The 19,856-nt window shown below is 43.9% G+C and overlaps 1 protein-coding gene across 1 annotated transcript in view; it reads right to left on the bottom strand.

Moving 5' to 3' along the window:
- The window catches only part of VANGL1 (VANGL planar cell polarity protein 1), a 56,142-nt gene extending 47,222 nt beyond the window's left edge, over positions 1–8,920 (bottom strand). Inside the window, exon 1 of the mRNA XM_032154897.2 lies at positions 8,803–8,920. The gene's annotated coding sequence lies outside the window, so the exon portion shown is untranslated. The remainder of the gene's footprint in view (positions 1–8,802) is intronic.
- Between the last annotated feature and the right edge of the window lie 10,936 nt (positions 8,921–19,856).

Genomic DNA, 19,856 nt, shown 5'->3' on the forward strand with positions numbered 1-19,856 from the left:
TACCCAGTGAAGTTGCTTTTAAGGGATTTGGTCATAATTTCCAAAAGTCAATTAAAAAAAAAGATCTTCAATCTTTTCGATCTAGGATCCAAATTTCGGGGAATTTATCTTAGGGAACTGATTTCTTTTTTTAAAGAAAAAATATTGTTGTCTCATTGTCTATAAATAATAAAATGCTAGAAACAATCTGAATGCCCCCAGAATACAGGAATAGGTAAGGAAAACATGGTTCATCCACCAAAAAAGTATCACATATGTTTAAAATGATCATTATAAAGAACAGAAACTCTTATAATGATAAATTTTAAAAGCAGGATACAGTATTGTTGATACACAGTGAACCACCATTACAATTACAATTGTATAAAATTGCTTATGTAAGGACAAAGATTTTTAAAAGGAGACACAGAACATGAAAGCAGGCAATTTATTATTTGCAGGCTCCTGGGTCTTTTCCCACATTTTCATTAGACATTGCTTTGCAATAAAAATAAATTGGAAACATTTCCAAGTACATTCCTGAGCTCCCACATGCTAAAGTTTTTACTTCTAGAAAACCGAGATCCACAAGTTCTGTCTCTTTCTGCACCCCTCACCCCAGAGCTAGTCTCAGCTCAACAGGGTTCCTTCTTCCAGCCGCTGGAAGCTGAAACTGCAAACACAGCCAGTGAGATAAGTGTGAAGAAAAAACAAAAGAGCTGTAAATGCCATACCCTAACCCTCCTGGGAGGAGGCCAAGTTTCCCTGACCCCAGCAACAACACATAAGTCTGGAGGGAATCAGGTCAGCACAAATCACCATACACCACCAACACAGCCCCCACAGCCTCTAATCTCAATTAGGGTGTATTTATCCTTACCATTCATTCTTCCTGGGAGTCAGGTACGTTCACTTCCAAGGTCTGCCACCCAGGGCCAGCCTCCTTTGTCCCTGATGCCCTGACTTACCATTTCATTTCTCCTCTGCCATCAAGAGCCCAAGGCTAGCCCTGGGGAAACCTGAGTTCTAGTCTGAGCCCAGCCACTGTTTAGTACAACCTGGGATAAGCCACTTGCTTTCTTATGCCTCAGTTTCCTCATCTGTTAAACAGGGTAAACCAACCAGCCACTGACCTCACAGGTAGGTCTGAAAATATAAGCAGATACAGTTTCCAGAGGTGGGTTCCAATCTCGGGTTTTACTCACTTATTAGGTATCAGGCCCCAGTCAAAATTAGTAACCCTCTTTCAACATGTAACTGTAAAATGCAAATATCAGGGTTGCTGTGAAGACCAAATGAGCTAACAACTAGGAAGGCACCCAGGGCGAGCTCCAGATGTGCTAGGTAAACGAAAGTCAGTGTCTATCAGTACTCCCTTTGCGGGTTCCGAAATGCTTGTTCCTCTGTCTTTCTAACGAGAGAAATGCTTGGAAAGAAGCAGAGCAGACAGAGTCTCTGTGCTGGCCTTCCTGCCACAAGGCTCACCTGCAGTCAGACAGAATGGAGCTCGCATCTCAGTCCCCTGCCTACCAACTAGCTGTATACCTAGGCAAAGCAGTTTCTCCTCGGAGCCTCAGAAACTTCCCAATCCATAAAAAGGAAGCAAGGCAGCCTATTATGGTGGGGGTTTGTGGGGGGAGGTAGCTGTAAAGATTAAATGTGAAAACACAGCAGGCCTTTTTTAAATGCTAAGTTTTGCTCCTAGACTTACCCTACTTTCCTAGAAGACTTTAAGGGCTGAGTCATCTTTTCTTCTGCCTACTGTCTCCACCATTTTCACTAGCAATTTCAATCAGCTTTCAGCACCTCAGTCTCACTTCCCTTCTGCCCTGGGCTTTGCTGTTTTCTCACCTGCTTCATAACAGGCAGACGTCAACATTAGGATGTGCTTCGAAGATCTCCAGCCCTGAGTGAACTGAGATCCTCCCTGAAAGCCCCTCACCCAGCCTCTGCTGATCTGCAGATTCTACTGTCCAGTTCCCTGGCCCAGAACACCGATTTCCCTCTCTCTTCTAGATTCATAATTAACCCTTCACAACTCCTACACTCTTTCTGCCTTGCAACCCATAACTCTGGATTCCCCATTCCATCCCAACTTCCAGCTACTTTTTGCTAAATGCTGCTGGAGTGTCTCAGAGGCAGGTGGCCCAGGCCCCACAGATCTGGGCAGATCCAGCTTGGTGCTTCCTAGCTGTGACATCAGGGGGCAGATGTTTGCCTCCCTGAGCTTGTCCAACCCCGCCCCATAAAATGAGGTCATGTAATATTCTCTCTTCCCAGGGTTCTTGCGAGGATTAAACGAAACTGCAAAGGTAAAGTCTCTGGCACATGGTAACCCAAGTTTTATTCCCTTCCCCCTCTGCCAGAGGACTTCATTCCTTGTCCTCAATGAAAACTTGTGACCATTCATTAAGACAACTCCAGGCCTGTCCCTCAAAGGAAACCATGGGTCCCAACCGCCCTCCAGGGAAAGGCTTTATCTAACTCTACCAACCACCCTAGTCCGGTTTCCCTCCCACAGTTCCTTCCTGTACTTACCAAAGGAGTGGTCTATACATGCTGTCACTCCCTCCTTCTCCACTTTCAGTCCAAATCTCCATCCACAACACTCCACTGAAACAACTCAAAGTTGGCCAAGGATTGCTGTGAGCGAAGTAACATCCTTGTCCTCCTCCCCCAGTGCTTTTTATTTCATTTATTAGTCCATCCACCTCCATATTAAGTGGCACCTACAAGACCATGCTAAGCAATGCTAGGGCACAGCAATGACAAAGGCACGCTGCCTGCCCTAGCAGAGTTTCTCTGCAGCTGGCTAGCCTCCAATTTGATGCCGCTTATGTTACTACTTCTCCTCTAACACTCCCTCTCCTCTCCCCTCATCACGTTATCCCTTGACATTCAAAACTCTTCACATTCTTCTCCATCCACAGATTTCCTACGGCAGAAGCTCCTTGAACACAGCAACTACGTCTTACCTCCACCCAGGATATTTTGAACATAACAGGTACCCAACAAATACTTAGTGAAAGACTAAATCCCAAGTGCACATTTCCTACTGAGATTCCTCTTGCTCCCCTTGGGAATACCATCATCCCTCTCATAGGTGCTCTCCAGTATCCTGTCCTGTTCTTCCCAATTCCTCAGCTAAAGCAATACCTTCATCCTATGGATCCAACCCTATGCCACCTTCAACACCCTCTCTGATCCTCCCCTCACTCTACTGATTCACAGCCACCCACTTCCTCCAGGCTCCACCTACACAGGGCTAGACCACTACAAAGCCTCCAGGTGTCCTCACCAGCCTACACACAGGTATGACCTTCTAAGTCATACCGTTTCTAATAGTTACCAATTCTTATCCTATCCAAGATCTGAGTGAGGACTAAGAGGATGCAGTAAGAGGCAAACTAATAAAATCCAAAGTGAACCCATTTTAAAAGAGTCTGAGCCAAGGTAAGAACTTCAACAAACTTAATAGAAAAGGATATCCTGAAGCTTATCACTGCAATGATATATCTCTGAGATAGTTCCCTTGCATACACAAGAAATTAACAAAACTCATGATAAGGTCAGAAGGAATCCCTTATCAGAAAAGATGATAAAGCAATGAAAAGGAATCAGGTTCCCAGGCTAATAAACTGATAGGTTGTCACACCAGCATGAATGAGACAGTCATATAAAGGTGGGAATATGGCTCCTAGAACCTGGAACTGTCTGTCATACATGACATGACTCATACTGTGTTTGGCTCAGGCTGGGCAGCAGCCAGAGTGACCTTTTAAATTACAATGCAGACGTCACTTCCTTGTTTAAAACCTTTCCGTGGTGTCCCACTGCACTTTAAATAAAATACAAAAATCTTTCATTTGGTATGCAATGTCCTGCCCAGCGCTCTAGCTCCCTCCTTCTTCTCTAGCCCCAGCTCCTTTAAGGAAGAGTCTTAGGGCTTTGGCAGAGCCCAGTATATCTGTTGGTACTCACCCTTTACATGCCCTGTTTTGCCAAATTCCTACTCATCACTCCTTAATTTAAATACTGCTCCTTTCAAAAGGCCTTTCCTGATCCTTCAATCTCAATCAGGCTCTTCTCTAGTACCCTGTACTCTTCCTTTCTATCCAACTTCCAGTGATACATTTGTTTGTGTGATCACTTACTGTCTAGTTCCTTTACAGGCTGTAAGCTCCATGAGGGCAGAGGCACTTTCATGACTGTCTGTCTTTCCAGCTCCTAGGACATTATGAGTACCCTATAAATGTCTGCTGAATGAAGGGTTTTGTGGCAGATCTTAGGACATGAGGCTATAGATTCATTGTGGAAGAAACTTTAGAAATTATCTATTTTAAATCCTTAGTTTTAGAGGTGGAAAAAAAAAGATGCAGATATTAGATAGAGGAGTGATACCAGAACTATCAAAAAAAAAAAAAAAAGCTATACTACTGGCTCAAATGGCAGTCCCACTCAGGGGCAGAGTTCGTATGCCAGACACACTGAGTAAAAATCAGCAGCAGCCTCTTTCGCCACTGCCCAAGAGCATCTTGCCTCACTGGTCACCCACTCCTTAAGAGTGCACTGCTTGGCACTGCTTGGGTAGGGGCTGGAGGCAAATATTAGGACAGGGCCTAATATTTGTGGTTCAAATATGCGATTTGAACCACATTGCATGCAGGCAAGGTCAACACTGGGAGATAGGTGCACAGGGTGCTTCTAAGTGGCAGTGTCTTAAATTCTGGACTTCCTAGGCAAAAATGTCAGAAAGAACCTCCTTTACCATCCTTTATCAAAAGCAAAATGAAGATAAGCAGCCTCAAACAGAATTCTCTCCTAAAGTCATGTTCACTCATATAAAAATCCTACTACTTAAAATGAAAACAGTGTTTAGCAAATCGTATGAAGGAAATAATGTTATGATAATGACAGTGGTAAACATAAGCTAACCTTCGCAAAAATGAAATTATAAAAACATCAACAGCTCTGCCTAGAGCTATTAAGTAATTAAGGGAGCTCTGGTTTGGAAAGTTACTATGTAAGGGGTACAGAGACATGCACTGAATTTAAACAGAGATTTTGCTTCCTATGCAGTAAGTAGATCTATTTCCAAGGAAAAGTGGTGTCTGGTACAACCATGCTTATACGTGCTGTGTACATTATTTTGAATATTTGATTTTTACATAGAATTCTGCAGAGATTATGCTATTAATTATTATTTATATTATGTCTTGCAGCTAACATTCTTCTTAGGGGGGTACCCATTTTTAACTAAATGGCACTCAAGGGGAAAGTGACAATTGAAATAATTTTGTTTAGAGTCAACTATTCTTCTAGAGAGTAGCAATGAGCCCAGATTGTGGGTTAAGAGCATTCAAATCCTGGCTCTAGTACTTAGCTGTGTGATCTCAGAGCAAGTTACTTAACTGCTCTCTGCCTCAGTTTCCCTAACTGTAACAACAGATTTTATTTTACTTATATTATAGATCTGTGGTGGGTATTAGATAATTCATAAAAATTATTAGAACAGTGCCTAGCACATGGCAGGCACTCACAGCTGTCAACTACTACTAGCATTCACTAGAGTAAAATTCCTTCAGTTAGGAAGAACTGAAGGGGTTGTATGGCATATAACTTCTGTATCATTTTCACTTAACTTATACACATTTTTCTGGTCTCTGCTACCACCTTTAGCTACTACTATTAACTATAGCTAAGTAACAAGTGATTTCTATTCTGTTTCTTACAGGCCTCTATTTACCATCCCCAGGTTGGAAGCAAATGTCAGAGAGACCAGAGAAAACCGTGTGTGTTTTAGTGGGTTTATTTGAAGGGGCATGGGGCTGGAAAGGAGCGGGCAGAGATGCAGGGCAGATCTATAAAACATTTTGAACTTGTGGTCCATAAACCATCAAACATCATGCAGGTCACTGATGTGAGGATCTGCTGGGCTTATGGCATTTGTGACAAACCCAATGATTCTTTTACTACAACAGCTTATAAATGAATGATTCTGGGTCATTATTTACAAGGAAAGAAAATGTCAACTTCGTTTTACTTGTTTCGCCAATGATTTCAACTCACCTTGCCAGAATAACTTCTCTCAGCTCCAGTCATTAATTACCCCTGAAACTCCTCCAGCAGCTGGGTACAGATTTCTGAAGAGGTGTGAATTGTTAACATGTCTGGAGTTATGTGATGTATATTTGTTTCCAAGTGACTCCCTTGTCCCCTGCCAGATATTTAAACTACAGAAAAATAGATCTCATGAGTACTACCTCCTCTGTAAATCTGATGGCACAGAGTCTAATCACTGTTGTCCTGTAAGTGGGATTCAGAAGGACACTGCTAGAGGCAACAGAACGCACATGTATCCTTGCATCAAACTTCAATACTACTAACATCAAACCAATACTGCTAACAGAAACATGGTCCAATCACAAGCCCACCTAATCTTTTCCATCTTAAGGAAAATAGAATAGCATGATGCCCAAATCACATGCCCTATACAGCGAGACCCTAACCAGCTAGCTGATTTTACAGAGATGATGGTAATAGTCTAACAGTTTCTAGTTGTCATGTGTTTACTATGTGTTAGATGCTGTTTTAAGTCACTTACATGTAATATCTCACTTAATCCTCATAACAAGCGTTTAAGAAGAATAAGACATTAATATCATGTTAGTTAGGGAAACCAGACTGACACATGAGCCCTGGCGTGAACGTTGGGAGTCTAACTCCAGAACCTGTGTTCTTAGCTACAGAAAATTGACAGCACTGTAGCAATTACTAGAATTGTTTGTTTATATAGAGGAGTATAAGCAACAATCATAAATTGTCCCAAACCACATATAACCCCATAAAAATTTTGCAATTTCAACTTCTACTCACAGGTTCAGTGTCCCAAGCATGGTGGGGCATTCAGGAGAAAAGAAACGGATCTAAAATAGTTCTAATTCCTAATGAGCTCACAGCCCCAGTGTGGAGACCTCCAATTAAAACACAATGTGACAAGGGCCCCTCCCACCAAAATAGCTGATAAGGCCTAGGGTAGCAAGCATGGTGTGTGTATATATGTGTGTTAAGGGGATGATGAAGGGGAGGATGCCTTCTTCATTCAACACATTTATCCTTCAAACAAAAGGTGACATGGAATTGTTGCTTAGTAAAGAAACTTTAAATTTCCTTTATGGTTTTGTCCTGTTGCTTAATACATAAGACAATATGTATTAAGCAACTGCTTGGCAAGCAGTCCTTACAAATATATCACTTTCAAAATTCTTCTCCCATTTTACTTACAAATTAAGTTGCAAGCAAGCCTCAGTGCCAACATTGTTAATAGTGAAATTCCACACTGAGTGTTTTCACTAATTATATTGAGAGACATCAACGTTTGGGAATGTTTAATGCTCATGGATAGGTGAAGCGTGTTATTTCTTTGAACTGGAAAAAGAAACAGTTTCCTCCCACAAATCAAAGCCCCAACTATATCACATTGATTTAATTCAACCCTAAAAACTCTATAATTAGTGGTTACAGAAAATGGCTAATTACCTCTCCCTGTATTCAATTTCTGCCATCTCACTTGCAGAGCCTGGGAGCTGTGTACTCAACCCACCCACTGAAGGGAGAATGCTAATTAGCATTGTTGACTGGTGATACAAGTTATAATATTTTTCAGCAACCCCGTAAAATTTATAAACATGTCAGTGAAAATGCCAGATTCTTTTACAGTCTGTTAGCTTTTGGACTAAGTGTCTAAGAATACATTCATTTTTAACCAAAGCCAGGTCAAGAGTTTTAACAAAATGCACGGCCATCTACACAATCATCATCATAAGGCGCTCTAACACTTCCTAACGAGAATCTAAGGGAGCTCACAACACCTTCGCAGCGTGGGCATTAGACCTGGTTTGGAGAAGTGAAAACTGAGCAACAGATTTCTCGGCTCCAAGTCTCATCTGCTCATCACCCAGCAGCCAGGCCGCGGCTCCGCCCCACTCCTGCCGCCACCACGGACGCGTTTAAATTTTTATAAAGCTTCACACTTCTCTGGCGCGATGCTTGGGGCAGTTCAAAGACTGCAGAAGGAAATGAGGTCCTGCCGGTGGCGAAGGCTGCCCCGGCGCGGTGAGATTTCCTCCAGCAGGGACACCTTAGGCAGAGACTCGCCGGGCGCCTCTGCTCCACCCCGGCGTTTTTGAAAGTAAACTCCTACCTGCCTGTTGCGCTCTCCGAGGCGCAACCGGACTCGCCCCCCAGGCCTCCAGGGTCGGCTCAATTTTTTGTGAGTGAGGTGTGCACACAGACCAGCTCTGTCCCGGTTCCTGGCGAAGGGCCAGGCGGTGCCCGGGTCGAGTCCCGCCAGGGGTGGGAACCCCGGTGCGCGCCCGGCTCCCGCCCTGCACGGCTGCTGCAGCCGCACGGTGCCTCCAACGCTCGGCCACTCCCTGCCGGCCTGCCCGCCGCCCCGGCACGCGCACCGAAGGGGCGCACTCCAAAGGCCAGCCCGGGGAGAAAGGGGCGTCCGAGGTGTGAGCAGGGAACCCTGGGACCCCAAGGAGTGGGGTGCGGCGGAGATCGCACGGCAGGGCCAGGAGGGGCGCAACGCATGGGAAGAAGAGTGGAGTCAGAGGAAGCACGACCCGGAGCGCTCCGGCGGAGGGGTGGGAGCTCCCGGCCCGAGGCGGGAGCCGGCGACCCGGGGTCAAAGTCCGGCTGGGCGAGTGCGGGAGGAGGGCGCAGGGGCACGCGGGGTCCGAGGTGGTGGGGTCTCCCAGCCAAAGGTCTGCCCCGGGAGCCGCCGCCGCGCAGCGCTCGGCCTCTCGCGGGACTCACCTCCGCGCCGGCCGCCCGGGCTCCGCGGCCCGCGGTCTCGGCTCACAGCGGCCCCGGCTCTGCGGCCTGCGCCTGGGCTCCTGGAGAGGCAGAGCCCCGCCGCCGCCGCCGCTGCACTGCTGCTTTCCGCTTCCTGTCCCGGCGCCGCCCCGCAGCCCGAGCCCAGCCCTGCGAGCCCGGCGCGGCCGCGAGCCAAGAGCAGCGAGCGCTGCCGGCCCCGCCGCGGGCCCGGCCTACCTGCAGCGGAGGGCGGGGCCCGGCCGGCGTCCCCCTCACCTCGTCACCGCCCCGACCCCACACACCCGGGACACACACGAAGGCGTGCGCGGTCACACTCTTGCACACGGACCAGGGAATGACATCTCCCACACACATTCACCCTCATACACACACTCACACTACACAGACGTGCACAGCCCGGTAACCCACTCTCTTCTGGGCAGACACACACACTAAAAACACATGGCCCAGCGATTGATCTCCGACACCGCCGCCTCCCTCCCCCACATACTTGGAATCTCAAGCTCACACACACACACACACACACACACACACACAAAATCATGCACAAAATCCGAGCCCATTTGCCCTCATGAGCGCCCCCATCCATATATTCACACGGCACAGGGACTAACCCCCCAACCCCACTCAACACATACTCATATACACACTTTCCAAGAACTGACTGACAAGTATGCATATACACCGTATCTCAACCCATATACACACACTTAAACTCACATGTAGCCCTGGAAATGACCCCACAAATAGACACACACACACACACACACCCTACAAGCCACCACAGCAAGCCTCTCCCCGCCTCCTCCCTTATCAGAGCAGGCACTGCCGCTAGCCTAGTCTCCTAGAAACTGCTGGATGAGCACATCTCTTCAGGCAGGTAGCTGAAGCTTCGGTGCTGATTCTAACCAGGTACTGTTTCCTTTGTGAGCCTTTGTTTGCCTGTCTGAAAAGTGGTGAGGATGCTGCTGTCCACCTTGCAGGATTGTGGTGAGGATTACAAAACAGTTGGCAACGATTTTCATGAATATTTGCACTTTTCTTAGTTGTCTTGTGTTGGTAGCATTAGGGTTCCTTACTGATCGTCTCCAATCTAGCTAGGACCCAAAGCTGCTTACGTGGCAGGATTTTGCAGTGGAAGCAGTGTATAATGAAGTGCTGAATTTCCTGAGTTGTCTACAGGAGTATTGCAGTCATTTGGGGTGGGGAAATGCAAGCCCCTCCTGACTAGCCTTAATCAGGGAACCTTGGCCCCAAGAACCCCTCACTCCCCTGATCACCTCTTCCTCATCCCTTCTAGCCTCCATTTTCTCTTGCATATGTCACACTTCCTTGAGAAGACGCCCATATGTTCAATGTGGCTGATTTTCACCACTCCCAGCCCCCAGGCTCTACTGCCCACTCGGTGGCCTAGACCATCTGCCCCCCCCACCCCCAGCCTCCCAGTAGGCTCCAGAGAGCAGATGTTGCTGACTCAGGCAGCCAGGTTCCTACAGGTAAAGCCAATGGTCTATTCACCCAAATCAGCACCCAGGTGCAGAAATGTAGAACATTATAAAAACATGTCTCTCTCATCTCTAAAATGTAGAACTTTCAAAGTTCAAACAGGTCAGGGATTTCTAATTCTAGTCATGGACCTGAATAGTTCCAATTAACACAGAGATCTTCAATGAGTTTTCAGAAAGTAATTCTAATTCACTTAGGTTCTTATGTCTAGCCACCTTACCAGATGATGTTCTGTGGGAAAGAGGGGTAGTTGCAAATAGCCTACTTTAAAATAATAAATTCACCTTTAAATGCCATTTAGAGGCCGGGCTTGGTGGCTCACGCTTGTAATCCCAACACTTTGGGAGGCTGAGATGGGCAGATCACTTGGGGTCATGAGTTCAAGACCAGCCTGGCCAACATGGCAAAATCCTGTCTCTACTAAAAATAAAAAAATTAGCCAGGTGTGGTGGCGGGCACCTGTAATCCCAGCTACTCAGGAGGCTGAGGCAGGAGAATTGCTTGAACCTAGGAGGCAGACATTGCAGTGAGCCAATATCATGCCACTGCACTCCAGCCTGGGCAAAACGAGACTCCATCTCAATTTAAAAAAAAAAAACAAACATGCCGGGGACCTGGGCAAGATGGCTGAATAGGAACAGCTCCGGTATGCAGCTCCCAGCAAGATCAATGCAGAAGGCAGGTGATTTCTGCATTTCCAACTGAGGTACCCAGCTTATCTCATTGGGACTGGTTAGACGGTGGGTGCAGCCCACAGAGGGCGAGCTGAAGCAGGGTGGGGCGTCACCTCACCTGGGAAGCGCAAGGGATCGGGGAACTCCCTCCCCTAGCCAAGGGAAACCATGAGGGACTGTGCTGTGAGGAACAGTACATTCCAGCCCAGATACTATGCTTTTCCCATGGTCTTCACAACCCACAGACCAGGAAAGTCCCTCGGGTGCGTATGCCACCAGAGCCCTGGGTTTCAAGCACAAAACTGGGCAGCCATTTGGGCAGACACCGAGATAGCTGCAGAAGGTATTTTTCATACCTCAGTGGCTCCTGGAATGCCACTGAGACGGAACTGTTCACTCCCCTGGAATGGGGGCTGAAGCCAGGAAGCCCAGTGGTCTAGCTCAGGGGATTCCACCCCCATGGAGCCCAACAAGCTAAGATCCACTGGCTTGAAATTCTCACTGCCAGCACAGCAGTCTGAAGTCGACCTGGGATGCTGGAGCTTGTTGAGGGGAGGGGCATCCGCCATTACTGAGGCTTGAGTAGATGATTTTCCCCTGACAGTGTAAAGAAAGCCACTGGGAAGTTTGAACCAAGCAGAGCCCACTGCAGCTCCACAAAACTGCTGTAGCCAGACTTTCTCTCTAGATTCCTCCACTCTGGGCAGGGCATGTCTCAAAGAAAGGCAGCAGATCCAGTCAGGGGCTTATAGATAAAACTCCCATCTCCCTGGGATAGAGCACCTGGGGAAAGGGGCGGCTGTGGGTGCAGCTTCAGCAGACTTAAATGTTCTTGCCTGCCGGCTCTGAAGAGAGCAGCAGATCTCCCAGCACAGCACTCGAGCTCTGCTAAGGGACAGATTGGCTCCTCAAGTGGGTCCCTGACCCCTGTGCCTCCTGACTGAGAGACACCTCCCAGCAGTGGTCGACAGACACTTCATACAGGAGAGCTCTGACTGGCATCTGGCAGGTGCCCCTCTGGGACAAAGCTTCCAGAGGAAGGAACAGGCAGCAGTCTTTGCTGTTGTGCAGCCTCTGCTGGTGATACGCAAGCAAACACGGTCTGGAGTGGACCCCCAGCAAACTCCAGCAGACCTGCAGCAGAGGGGCCTGACTATTAAAAGGAAAACTAACGAACAGAAAGGAATAGCATCAATATCAACAAAAAAGACATCCACACAAAAACCTTATCCCAAGGTCACCAACATCAAAGACCAAAGGTAGATAAATCCACAAAGATGAGGAAAAAACAGCACAAAAAGGCTGAAAATTCCAAAAACCAGAACACCTTTTCTTCAAAGAATCACAATTTCTCACCATCAAGGGAACAAAACTGGAATGGAGAATGAGTCTGACAAATTGACAGAAGTAGGCTTCAGAAGGTGGGTAATAACAAACTCTTCCAAGCTAAAGGAGCATGTTAAAGGAACCCAATAAGAGGAAGCTAAGAACCTTGAAAAAAGGTTAGAGGAATTGCTAACTAGAATAAGCAGTTTAGAGAAGAACATAAATGACCTGATGGAGATGAAAAACACAGCATGAGAAGTTCGTGAAGCATACACAAGTATCAATAGCCAAATCAGTCAAGTGGAAGAAAGGATATCAGAGATTGAAGATCCACTTAATGAAATAAAGTGTGAAAACAAGATTGGAGAAAAAGAATGAAAGGGAATGAACAAAGCCTCCAAGAAATATGGGACTATGTGAAAAGACCAGACCTATGTTTGATTGGTGTACCTGAAAGTGATGGGGAGAATGGAACCAAGTTGGAAAACACTTTTCAGGATATTATCCAGGAGAACTTCCCCAACTTAGCAAGACAGGCCAGCATTCAAATTCAGGAAATACAGGGAACACCACAAAGATACTCCTCAAGAAGAGCAATCCCAAGACACATAATCATCAGATTCACCAAGGTTGGAATGAAGGAAAAAAATGTTAAGGGCAGCCAGAGAGAAAGGTTGGGTTACCCACAAAGGAAAGCCCATCAGATTAACAGTGGATCTCTCTGCAGAACCGCTACAAGCCAGAAGAGAGTGGGGGCCAATATTCAACACACTTAAAGAAAAGAATTTTCAAACCAGAATTTCATATCCAGCCAAACTAAGCTTCATAAGCTAAGGAGAAATAAAATCCTCTACAGACAAGCAAATGCTGAGATATTTTGTCACCAACAGGCCTACCTTACAAGAGTTTCTGAAGGAACCACTAAATATGGAAAGGAAAAACCAGTACCCAGCCACTGCAAAAACATACCAGATTGTAAAGACCATTGACACTATGAAGAAAATGCATCAACTAATGGGCAAAATAGCCAGCTAGCATCATAATAACAGGATCAAATTCACACATAACAATATTAACCTTAAATGTAAATGGGCTAAATGCCCCAATTAAAAGACACAGACTGGCAAATTGGAGAGAGTCAAGACCCTTTGGTGTGCTGTATTCAGGAGACCAATCTCATGTGCAAAGACACACATAGGCTCAAAATAAACGGATGGAGGAATATTTACCAAGCAAATGGAAAGCAAAAAATAAAGCAGGATTGCAATCCTAGTCTCTGATAAAACAGACTTTAAACCAACAAAGATCAAAAAAGAGAAAGAAGGGTATTACATAATGATAAAGGGATCAATGCAACAAGAAGAGCTAACTATCTTAAATATATATACACCCATACAGGGGCACCCACATTCATAAAGCAAATTCTTAAAGACCTACAAAGAGAGTTAGACTCCCACACAATAAGAGTGGGAGACTTTAGCACCCTACTGTCAATATCAGACAAATCAATGAGACAGAAAATTAACAAGGATATTCAGGACTTGAACTCAGCTCTGGACCAAGCAGACCTAAGAGATACCTCTAGAACTCTCCACCCCAAATCAACAGAATATACATTCTTCTCAGCACCACATCACACTTATTCTAAAATTGACCACATAATTGGAAGTAAAACACTCCTCAGCAAATGCAAATGAATGGAAATCATAACAGTTTCTCAGACCACAGTACAATCAAATTAGAACTCAGGATTAAGAAACTCACTCAAAACTGCACAACTACATGGAAACTGAAAAACCTTCTCCTGAATGACTACTGGGTAAATAATGAAATTAAGGCAGAAATAAATAAGTTATTTGAAACCAATGAGAACAAAGACAAAAGGTACCAGAATCTCTGGGACACAGCTAAAGCAGTGTTTAGAGGAAAATTTATAGCACTAAATGCCCACAGGAGAAAGCAGGAAAGGTCTAAAATTGATACCCTAACATCACAGTTGAAGGAACCAGAGAAGCAAGCAAACAAATTCAAAAGCTAGCAGAAGGCAAGAAATAACTAAGATCAGAGCAGAACTGAAGGAGATAGAGACATGAAAAACCCTTCAAAAACCAATTAAACCAAGAGCTGGTTTTTTTGAAAAGATTAACAAAATAGACCACTAGCCAGACTAATAAGGAAGAAATTAGAGAAGAATCAACTAGACACAATAATAAATGATAAAGAGGATATCATCACTGATCCCACAGAAATACAAACTACCATCAGAGAATACTATAAACACCTCTACACAAATAAACTAGAAAATCTAGAAGAAATGGGCAAATTCCTTGACACATACACCCTCCCAAGACTAAACGAGGAAGAATTTGAATCCCTGAATAGGTCAATAACAAGTTCTGAAATTAAGGCAGTAATTAATAGCCTACCAACTAAAAAAAGCCTGGGACTAGACGTACTCACAGCCAAATTCTACCAGAGGTACAAAGAGGAGCTGGTACCATTCCTTCTGAAACTATTCCAAACAGTAGAAAAAGAGGGACTCCTCCCTAACTCATTTTATGAGGTCGGCATCATCCTGATACCAAAACGTGGCAGAAACACAACAAAAAAAGAAAATTTCAGGCCAATATCCCTGATGAACAGCAATGTGAAAATCCTCAATAAATTACTGGCAAAAACCAAATCCAGCAGCACATCAAAAAGTGTATCCACCATGATCAAGTTGGCTTTATCCCTGGAATGCAAGGCTAGTTCAACATATGCAAATCAATAAACATAATCCATCACATAAACAGAACCAATGACAAAAACCACATGATTATCTCAATAGATGCAGAAAGGGCCTTTGATAAAATTCAACACCCCTTTATGCTAAAAACTCTCAACAAACTAGGTATTGATGGAACATATCTCAAAATAATAAGAACTATTTATAACAAACCCACAGCCAAGATCATACTGAATGGGAAAAGCTGGAAGCACTCCCTTTGAAAACTGGCACAAGACAAGGATGTCCTCTCTCACTACTCCTATTCAATATGGTATTGGAAGTTCTGGCCAGGGCAATTAGGCAAGAGAAAGAAATAAAGGGTATTCGAATAGGAAGAGAGGAAGTCAAATTGTCTCTGTTTGCAGATGACATGATTGTATATTTAGAAAACTCCATTGTCTCAGCCCAAAATCTCCTTAAGCTGATAAGCAACTTCAGCAAAGTCTTAGGATACAAAATCAATGTGCAAAAATCACAAGCATTCCTATACACCAAAAACAGACAAACTGAGAGCCAAACCATGAGTGAACTCCCATTCACAGTTGCTACAAAGAGAATAAAATACCTAGGAATACAACTTACAAGGGATGTGAAGAACCTTTTCAAGGAGAAGTATAAATCACTGCTCAAGGAAATAAGAGAGAACACAAACAAATGTGAAAACATTCATGCTCATGGATAGGAAGAATCAATATTGTGAAAATGGCCATACTGCCCAAAGTAATTTGTAGATTTAATGCTATCCGCATCAAGCTACCATTGACTTTCTTCACAGAATTAGAAAGAACTACTTTAAATTTCATATGGAACCAAAAAAGAGCCCATATAGCCAAGACAATCCTAAGCAAAAAGCTGGAGGCATCATGCTACCTGACTTCAAACTATACTACAAGGCTACCTACAGTAACCAAAACAGCATGGTACTAGTACCAAAACAGAGAGATAGACCAATGGAACAGGACAGAGGCCTCAGAAATAACACCACACATGTACAACCCTCTGATCTTTGACAAACCTGACAAAAACAAGCAATGGGGAAAGGACTCCCTATTTAATAAATGGTGTTGGGAAAACTGGCTAGCCATATGCAGAAAACTGAAACTGGACCCCTTCCTTACACCTTATACAAAAATTGACTCAAGGTGGATTAAAGATTTAAACGTAAGACCTAAAACCATAAAAATCATAGAAGAAAACCTAGGCAATACCATTCAGGACATAGGCATGGGCAAAGAATTCATGACTAAAATACAAAAAGCAATGGCAACAAAAGCCAAAATTCACAAATGGGATCTGATTAAACTAAAGAGCTTCTGCACAGCAAAAGAAACTATCATCAGAGTGAACAGGCAACCTATAGAATGGGAGAAAATTTTTGCAATCCATCCATCTGACAAAGGGCTAATATCCCGAATCTGCAAGGAACTTAAACAAATTTAAAAAAAAAAAAAAAATTCCCATCAAAAAGTGGGCAAAGGATATAAATAGACACTTCTCAAAAGATGACATTTATGCAGCCAACAAACATATAAAAAAAAAAGCTCATCATCACTGGTCATTAGAGAAATGTAAATCAAAACCACAATGAGATACCATCTCATGCCAGTTAGAATGGCGATCATTAAAAAGTCAGGAAACAACAGATGCTGGATAGGATGTGGAGAAATAGGAATGCTTTTACACTGTTGGTCTGAGTGTAAATTAGTTCAACCATTGTGGAAGACAGTGTGGCAATTCCTCAAGGATCTAGAACCAGAAATACCATTTGACCCAGCCATCCCATTACTGGGTATATACCCAAAGGATTATAAATCATGCTACTATAAAGACACATGCACACGTATGTTTATTGCAGCACTGTTCACAAGAGCAAAGACTTGGAACCAACCCAAATGTCCATCAATGATAGACTGGATAAAGAAAATGTGGCACATATACACCATGGAATACTATGCAGCCATAAAAAAGAAGAGTTATGTCCTTTGCAGGGTCATGGATGAAGCTGGAAACCATCATTCTCGGCAAACTAACACAGGAACGGAAAACAAAACACTGCATGTTCTCACTCATAAGTGGGAGTTGAACAATGAGAACACATGGACACAGGGAGGGGAACATCACACACCAGGGCCTGTTGGTGGGGTGGAGGACTAGGGGTGGCATAGCATTAGGAGAAATACCTCATGTAGATGACAGGTTGATGGGTGCAGCAAACCAGCATGGCACGTGTATACCTATGTAACAAACCTGCACATTCTGCACATGTATCCCAGAACTTGAAGCATAATTTTAAAAAAATGCCATTTACTGTCCATTTTTCTCCAGTGATCTTAAGTGTTCAAGCTGAAAAGGTAAGCACTGGAAAACTTCTCAGGAACTGAATGATGGAGGCCTGTCCTAGCTCAAGGTTACTGTCACCAAGTGGTTCAGCCTCATTTGGCTTTTTCCCAAAGTTGAGTGCTCCAGCTTATCCTTAATTAGTAATAAAAGTAATATTATGGGTGCCACATGCCACTTCTTTGTTTCACTAATATATTTGTTGCAAATTCAATGTGGGAAGTGGGGTACTATGCACTGGATGATCTCAAGACTCTGTGTTCCACAAATGCATACAAATATTTCTCCCTTCTCATTCTCACAGCTTTCCCAAATCTTGGTATGCTGCAGTGATATGATGATGTATATGTTTTGGTTTTCATCCATGGTGGTTCCTGGCTCACATCTCCTGTGAGATTCTTATTTCCTAAGTGACTAGAGCAGTAAGGATATCTTTTGTTCAAGTATTTGGCTTTTTGTCCTTGATTCCTGAAGCAGCTCTGGAAACAGTTTCAGAGTGATAAAGGTGAAAGACAGTCTTTTGTTATTTATAATAAATGCTTTTCACCCACACCCGAGCTTATGTTAGTTAATGAGGCAATTTTGGGGAAGTCCCTAGATAACACTTTGTAGGATTGGGGGAGAGATACTAGTTGTCAGGGAAACCAATCCTATAGTCACAGGGTTGAAGGGTTCTGCCTGTGGTATTTACATTATGGAGGAGATAGGATGCAAATCACCAATAGGAAGCAACAAGGTGAGCATTCAGATTGAGTGCTGTGGGAATTCAAATAGGAGAAACTGTTTTCTGTTTGGGAGACCTGCAGAAGGCTTCGTGCAACTGGTGGTTTTTCAACTGGGGCTTGGTGGATAGGAAAAATGTTAGTGGGTAGCTGAGAAGAAAAAATAAACTTAGTTTCTTTCTATTGTACTCTCACAATACAGAATGCTTTTCAGACCCCGCTGTAGGAATATTTCCCCACACACCAAGCTAGCAATCAATTCTGCAGCAGATACCAGCTGAGAGGAGAGGGGGGTGAAGGTTAAGCTGATCACAGTGGCCAATGATTTAATCAATCATGCCCCTGTAATGAAGCTTCCATAAAACCCCCAAAGGACTGGGTTTGGGTAACTACCAGATAGGCAAACACGTGGAGGCTTCTAGGACGGTGAAGAAGAACATATCCATGTATCTAGAGGGTGTTGGAGCCCAATTCCACCAAGATGGAAGCTCCTGGGTGCCACCCTTCCAGACCTCCTGCTGTGTGTCTCTTCATCTGACTGTTGATTTGTATTATTTCAGATATCCTTTATCATCAACATAAGTGTTTCCCTGAGTTCTATGATCCACTGTAACAAATTAATCGAATCTGATGAGGGTGTTGTGGGAACCCTGATTTATAGCCAGTTGGCCATAAGTTCCAGAGTCCTGGACTTGCGACTGGCCGAAGTGAGGGCATTCTTGGAGGCTGAGCCCTCAGCTTGTGGGTCTTGACACTCTCCAAGTCCATAGTGTCAGAATCGATTTGAATTAGAGGATACCCAGGTGGTGTCTCCTGCAGAATTGCTTGCTTGCTTGGTCTGTGGGAAAACCCCTTACACATGTGGTCAGAGAAGCATTCCATGTTGTGAGAGTACATAGGAAGAAACTGAGTTTGTTTTTCCTTCTCAGCTACCCACTGAAATTTTTCCTGTTCACTAAGACCCAACTCAAATGCCACCTGTTTCATGAAGCCTTTTGCAGGTCTCCCAACCAGAAGTTTCTTCTATTTGAATTGCCATAGCAACTCTGAATTTTTTACTTTCACCTTGTTGCTTTGTATTGGTTATTTGTGTCTTATCTCATCAATAATGTGTAAATACCATGTCTTATTTATCTTTTTTCTATCACAGATCTTTTCACACAGTAGTTACTTTCTAAAATACTTAGCACATGAATAAATGACTATGAAATACTTTTTGCCCCTGGGAAGTTAATAATTTAACCAGAGAACCATCTAATTACAGAGTTTTTATATGTGCATATAAAGGTTAACAGAAGATAATACATAAAATGCTAAATGCATTAAATCACACTTTTTAAAGAAGTTATTTAACCAACCTCAAGAATTATGAATAAACCCCAAATAACAGGAGTTAAGTGAGAAAGGCCTCTGATCCACAAAGTAGACTGTGCAAAGTCTATGCCTTAAAGTAGAGAGAGTTGATAAACAAGAGAATCCCTCATACCCCACTTAGATACTGTTTACACTTGGTTTACTAACAATTCTAATAAACTTTACTATCTGATTCACTATAGATTAGCAACACATCAAAAAGAGTCAGGCAGTGACCTCAGGAAGACCCCAGGGACTGCAAAGAGGATCACTATGAGGATTGTTTAATTCCAGAGCTCATGCCCTTCTCTTTTGCTCCTGACACACTACACATCACAGAATAAT

This window comes from Hylobates moloch, unplaced genomic scaffold, assembly GCF_009828535.3.
Source record: "Hylobates moloch isolate HMO894 unplaced genomic scaffold, HMol_V3 SCAFFOLD_5, whole genome shotgun sequence".
NCBI lineage: Eukaryota > Metazoa > Chordata > Mammalia > Primates > Hylobatidae > Hylobates > Hylobates moloch.